The following is a 6,708-nucleotide window of genomic DNA, read 5'->3' as shown; positions in this document are numbered from 1 at the left end:
CGGTTGCAAAAAGTTATCGCGGTCTTGGCGGTGTTACTGTGGCAGAAACTACCCTCCAAGCGCATGAGTGACGTTTTAAAACGCTATAAGAGGCTTCGGAGTTTGAACACCTGTGGTCATTTGTTGCCCGACGGGAATGCATGCTACCCAGTTGGGATTAAGCCCCGTGGTCTTGGTGCGCATTGCTCCCAAGGGTTGAGTAGCGCTGTCACGCAACACCCAAAGTCTATTAAAAAGCTCATCAAGGGAGTTTATGAGCCCTTATCGGTTTCGCCCTTTGCCTGGAGGAAGCACGGTAATCCTTTAATCCTTTAAGGCATACTTTTCAGAAGAAAAATGAGAACTGCCATCTCCTAGTCTTGAAGGGGTAGGGTACTGTTGCAAAAGAAAAGTGCATTTATTGCTAGGCTAAGAAACCAGCAGGGATGTCTTAGTGTTGCACAGGAGTTATGATACATATGCAGAGTGTCTCCCTAAGGACTTTACGAAATATTTAAAAATATGCTTTTCGAATTGGGAGATCCCTTTCTGTGGCATTGTATTGTCAACGGTGTAGTACATCGGAATACAGCTAAAATGTGTAACTAGCATAATGGCAAATTAATATTGAAGAGTTAAATTTTAAAGACAAAGCTTTACTATGCTTGCTCCGCGAGTTTCGCCAACCACACACATGACCTTCTGCGACCTTCAGCGCGTGGCGTGTCAAGCTGCGCCGAAACCGATGAAAAAATGGTTGTTGGGGAAAGGAAATGGCGCTGTATCTGTCTCACATATCTGCGGACACCGGAACCGCGCCGTAAGGGAAGGGATAAAGGAGGGAGTGCAAGAAGAAAGAAAGGAAGAGGTGTCGTAGTGGAGGGCTGCTGAGTAATTTCGACCACCTGGGGATCTTTAACGTGCACTGACATCGAACAGCAGCACACGGGCGCCTTTTGCGTTTCGCCTCCATCGAAAAGCGGTCGCCGCGCTCGGGTTCGAGCCCGGGAACTCCGGACTCCGTATCAGTAGCCGAGTGGCCTAAACGAAAACTCTGGCGTCTTTCAGTCTTGAAGGGGTGCGCTGATAAAATAAAAGTGTCCTTATTGCTAGGCTAAAAACATTCAGCAGGGATATCTTAGAGTGCGGCCCGGGACCCATGGTAAGTGCATATACACGGTGCTTCACCTAAGATTTTAGATTATTTTTAAAAATTGGCTTTTCGAGTTGAAACATCGCCTTCTGCGGCTTAGTACTGTCAGCGGTGTAGTACATCGAATTATAGCTAAGACGTACTAACCAGCAGGATGGTTAACCCATATTGAACAGTCAACTTTTTAACTGCTACTGCTAGGCTCCGTAATTATTGAGAGGCGTGTAGTGCACCCTAAGTAATATCCTTATCAGTTGTCATAATTTCGAAAACTCGGTTATCCTTGGCGCTGTGGGTCAACAAAGTTTGGCTAATTTGACGAGTTACTTGCACTGGAGAGGTAGCTTTGCATGCAAGCTTCCCGAAGGCACGTGTATTTTGGTGCGATTCAGCCAAACTTTGTTGCGCCACAGCGCAGACGGTAACCGCGTATTCTAAATTATATAGATATTACTTACCGTGGGGTACACGCCTCTCAATAATTAAGGAGCATAACGGTAATAGTTAAAAAGTTAACTATTCAATATTAGATAAAGGCCTCCTAGTTAGCATGTCTCAATGTATTCTGATGTACTACACCGCTGGCAGTGCTATTCCGAAATAAGCGCTCTTCTAACTCAAAAAGCTTATTACTAAAAATTGTGTAATATCTTAGTGAGAAAATTATTATGGATTAGCCCAGCTTATTCAGTATACACAAAGAGAAAAGCGAGATAAAGGTCTCCACTGGCCTACGGAGCCGGTTTTGCGCCCTTCATTTCGTGAAAATGAACGGAGTTTGCAAAGTTGTCAACGCCGATGAAATCTATGAATGACTTCGGCTCACTTGTTTTGTTTGGTTTTTGATCCTTTTGCCGCCGTTTAGCAAGGCGTGTCTCTCGTGATTCTGGCGTTTCAGCCGCTTGTCTAGCCTTTCACTTTTCATATCTTCGCTGCTTTTGAGCCAACTCCCACGCTACCACTTCGTCTTCTTCTCCTCCTTCCATGGCAAAAGGTCAGACGACGGTGGCAGCGCGCGGCGCCGACGACGGTTGCGGCAGCAGCGGCCACCTGCGCTCCGCGTGACGTCACTCGTGTTCGGGCATGCGCAGCTGTTTCAAATCTGTAGTGTGGCCATGAGTGTGGCTCACACCCGGTGTTGACTGGCCTAGTGACGCTTTTCGCTTCAAAACGCTGTATAGACATACTCCATGTTTGCAAACAAACGAGGTGGTGCTGCTGTCGCTAGCGGACTTGCGGTAGGCAAAATGCCAGGGAGTCGCGTCGCGGAGAGGTGTTGAACGCGGGTTTTCAAGGTTTGTAAGCGCGTTTCCAGTTTCTGCGAATCACAGCAGGGGTTGATGCTTCCAACTTAGTAATTTCTCGAAGTACACGAGGTCGCCTTGGTCACGTGCGGCTTATTAGTTTGCCACCGTGTGTTGTGTGTTATTTTTAGCAGTAAACATGTAGAAAGCGTTTCTGCCGTTCATTCATGCGCTAGGCATTGAATAAAATAAGTTTTGACACTGTGCACTAGCCGGAATTATTGTACTTCGGGACAGTAGTGAGGGGAAGTGCTGGTGTTGTTTTGGCGGAGCAGACTTGTGCTCAGCGTCTGCTGACATAGGTACGTGTGGGTACAGCGTCGTGTCCCCGATCTCCTTTGTGTCGCGTAAGCGCTGTTTTTAGCCGCATGATCATGCACCAGCCAGGCCGAATTCTCCCCTTGTTAAACTGGTCGATTTGGTGAAAATTTTTGATTTCTGGAATTATTTTCTTTCCTAGCCCTGGAGCCTTGTTTAGTGACGAAAAATTATAGCAAAATGTTCAGTACAAATATATAAATTACGCTTTTTAGATGTATGGTCATCGAAAATTGTAAGGTAATTTCTTTGATTTCAGTGCCGCATTTATATGACCAATAAAGCGAAGTGGCCATAAACGAGGGAATAAACATTAAGGTTCGTTTTCTGACCACTCACATTTTCTGTGACTGGCATCACTCATACCTTCGTAATTCCGTAACGCATGAAAATAAAATGATTCCATTTGTCGCAAACTATTCCTGAGACGTTGAGGAGCGTAATAAATCTCTCGATTTTTCCCTACACGTGCAGTACTATGTTAGTTATTTATGTAAGAAACGTTTTCATGGAACTATGCATGCATAAGTACTAATCTAAAAAAGAACTAATTGCCTCATCACACAGAAGAGGGCTTTGTGTAAATGCTGGCATAAAAAAATTTGCGCACTTTCTACTGAATTATTGAAGACTTGTGGTTACTTGACGAGGGTGTTAAATATAATTAACCAGAACTGCAGCAGGTATAGCAATAAATAAAAAGACATTACTGAAACTAGCGCAGCAATTTTATATTTGCACCAAGTTTATAGTTACATATCGCATGCATAAATAACGAAAACACTTTTCATAGCCGCGTATCCTCTCAATCTCGCCACGTGTCTGTTAGTAGCAAGCTTGAGGCTGCTTCGCGGTCATGTACTACCTCATGAAACTCGACACATGCATGATGCAATGAAAAAGCATGTGGCGTTTAGCACACTTAAGGTACGCTATTCTAAGCACGCCAACCCGACCGCGCATGGTTGACACCACTTACCAAACTTCTTTCTAATCGAATCAAATAATTCCGTCGGTCATATTAAGAAACAGTTTCAAGTAAATATTAAATGCCATAAAACACGCCATTAAAACATGGCGTGCATTAACAAAAGAACGCATTCCTTGGGGGCGAGTGAACCTGCGGGTGCTCCGTGCACACCGGCTCAAGGCGATAAATACGTGTGCAGCTACATGTGTGCTTTTTTTCCTTGCGCAATTATCAGCCTACTATCCTGATGTTCGGGTGAATGAACGCAGTAACTTGCATGCTATTAAGTGCACTGAGTGGCAGTGCCGATAGACTCCCAGACTTCGCGCTTTACTACCGTGGCCCCTTGCTTGTTAGCCAATTTCCTAATGCGATATTTATGTGCGAGAAACCTACCGAGGCTAATTTAAATTTCCTTTTATGCTACTACGCGGATCCAACATGGACGCAGGTGACCAATACATGCTGCTTCTGCAGTGCACAGGTATGATACAGCCGCAGGAAGCTGCGGCAGCTGCGGTAGGTACGGGCAGCCATGACCTGTTTTGCCTACCATGCGAAAGTCGCTGCTGACATCAGCGCCACCGCATCTTCGTGACGTCGCGGGGTGAAGGAGGTCAATAGGATCCGTTGAGGAGCGGGTATTCACCCTGTGTGATCTTGGTTTTGTTTGAATCGAAATCAGTTTGCAACCTATAACTAAGAAGACTTGTTAACTTTCCTAATTTTGTAAAATTGTGCGGGGTTTACATTGCTTAGTTGCTGGGAAACGTGCTATAATTGGCCTGGGCGCTTAGACTAATTGGCAGAGCTTGAGAGTCAAGGACGCTCAGCTAGTGATGACAGCTGCAAAGCGAGTGTATTTTCCAAGGTGTAGATAACTAATATTCAGGTTAAAGTTTCTCTCTTTTTATTGTTGATTACACTGGTCGGTTGTTTCCTCGTGCGGGTTAACTGCATACTTGATTCCACTAGCATAACCAGAATTGTTAAGCACGACACGCTTCAAGCTTGCATTCTCGGTACAATCGGGCTAGCATATGAAGTTCAAGGAGGGCATGAAGCCGAACCTGAAGATCTTGCATGAAGCCGAACTTATCCGAAACAATCCGAACTTTCCCGCAGGAATGAAGGGGAGCAGAAGAAAAAAAATGGTTAAGGTTCGACCCGGCTGAACCTAGCAGACGAGTGAAGGCAGAGCCGCGGTATTTATGGCGAAGAATGGTATGACTACATTGCTACGTGATCGCATGACGTCACATCACGCGATGCGAACTTGAGCTCTGAAGGTCGTGGTCAAAGTTCAAGTGACCACTGTTCATCCGTCTTGTGGTTGCTGGTCATTAGCTGTGGCCGTACCATACAGGCATATCATGGCTATGCGCAGCAAGACACATAGTCTTACTTTGTTAGTCTTGGAGATGTGTGGTTGGTTCGACCTTGGTCGAGTTTCCAGGTCAAGCGTGCAAAGGCAGGCGAAACTATGTTGTACGTCGAGTAGTAGAGCTTTCATTCTAAAACTTGCCATACTTATAGCTGGGAGTGGGACTTGAACCGCTGGCGGAGGCGCAAACGTATTAACTTCGCTTCCCAGTTCGCCCCGCCATCATCACAGCCTCTCGCACCCTCTGTTTAGCTCGTGGCCTTTCGCGCCGCGCTTGCGATTTTGATTTCTTTGAAAATAAACATTGCTTTTGAGAAAAGGAAATGGCCCAGTAACTCTCTCGCTTCTCGGTGGACACCTCAATCGTTCCGTGAGGAAACGGAGAAGGGCGGCAGTGAAAGAGAAAAAAGAGGTGCCGCTGTGGTGGGCCCCGGAATAATTTCGACCGCCGGAGGATATTGCACTGACATCGAGCAGCACACGGACGCCTTCCGCGTTTCGTTTCCACCGAAACGCGGCCGCCACGGCCGCATTCGTACCCGGGAACTCTGGATCAGTAGCCGAGCGCCCTAGCCACTGAGCCACTGCGGCGGGAAAAAATAATTGCTGGCGCTTTAGCTCTGGCTAACCCTGGTTGAAAGCGAAAAGCTCTATCTCCCTGTCTATATTTGTGGTCGAGCGACTGGCGAAGAAATGGCGTAGTCTGAGAGAGGCATGATTACCTTTTCTTAAAACCAACTTTTATTTCCTTCGCTTGCGGCTTGGGTGTCCACCGAGATATGCGAGACAGCCATCATTTCCTTTCCTTAAAACACACTATTTCACTTCCCTTACGGCCCGGTTAGGGTGTCCACCGATCGAGATATGTGAGACAGTCATAATTTCCTTTCCTTACAACCAATATTCAGTTTCCTGCCCTTATCGGGCGCGGTTCGGGTGTCGGTCGCCATGGCAGGCGTCAGGTGAATCACACCTACCGTACCGCGGAACGCATCAAAGTTCAGCGGCATTTTATGCAGAACCCACTTTGATGACCTGCAAATGCGATAATGGTAGACGCTATCCCCTTGACCAGAGTTCAAGGTCAATGGTGAAATGTCGGACGTCAAGATCAAAGGTCAAAGTGGAGATTGTGTAGCAGCCGCTGGTGTCGCTGCTGTAGTAGACGTCATGTGTCGAACCTGACAACCACCAGTTATGCTCATGGTTTGACTACCTACATTCAAGGTGAAACTTGCGGCCCCGCTGACGGCTCGGAAAGCCGGCTTAGTAAATCTGTTCGCTTCAAAATATTCGTTCAAATAGAGTTATTACCACCACCACCCCCACTAGCTAGCGCAGCTGCTTCGGAGCGAAAGCTACGCTAAATAGGCTAGTCAGAGGCGCATTTCGGTTAAGCGTCCCTAGTGACTACTGCGCATGCGCCACTATGATTGCATCGAGCCACAGGTGTTCCGCCGCTGCGCCACACCTTCCCTCAAAATCCAATTTTAAATGTTAAATTTCCTCTTTCTTTCCTTCTTTCCCTCCATTTTATATATCCTCATTTGAAGCGGTTGGGGTCTCCACCGAAATATGCGAGGAAGGTACTGCGCAATTT

The sequence above is a fragment of the Amblyomma americanum genome, chromosome 7 (assembly GCF_052857255.1).
Source record: "Amblyomma americanum isolate KBUSLIRL-KWMA chromosome 7, ASM5285725v1, whole genome shotgun sequence".
Lineage (NCBI taxonomy): Eukaryota > Metazoa > Arthropoda > Arachnida > Ixodida > Ixodidae > Amblyomma > Amblyomma americanum.
This window is presented reverse-complemented; position numbering follows the sequence as displayed.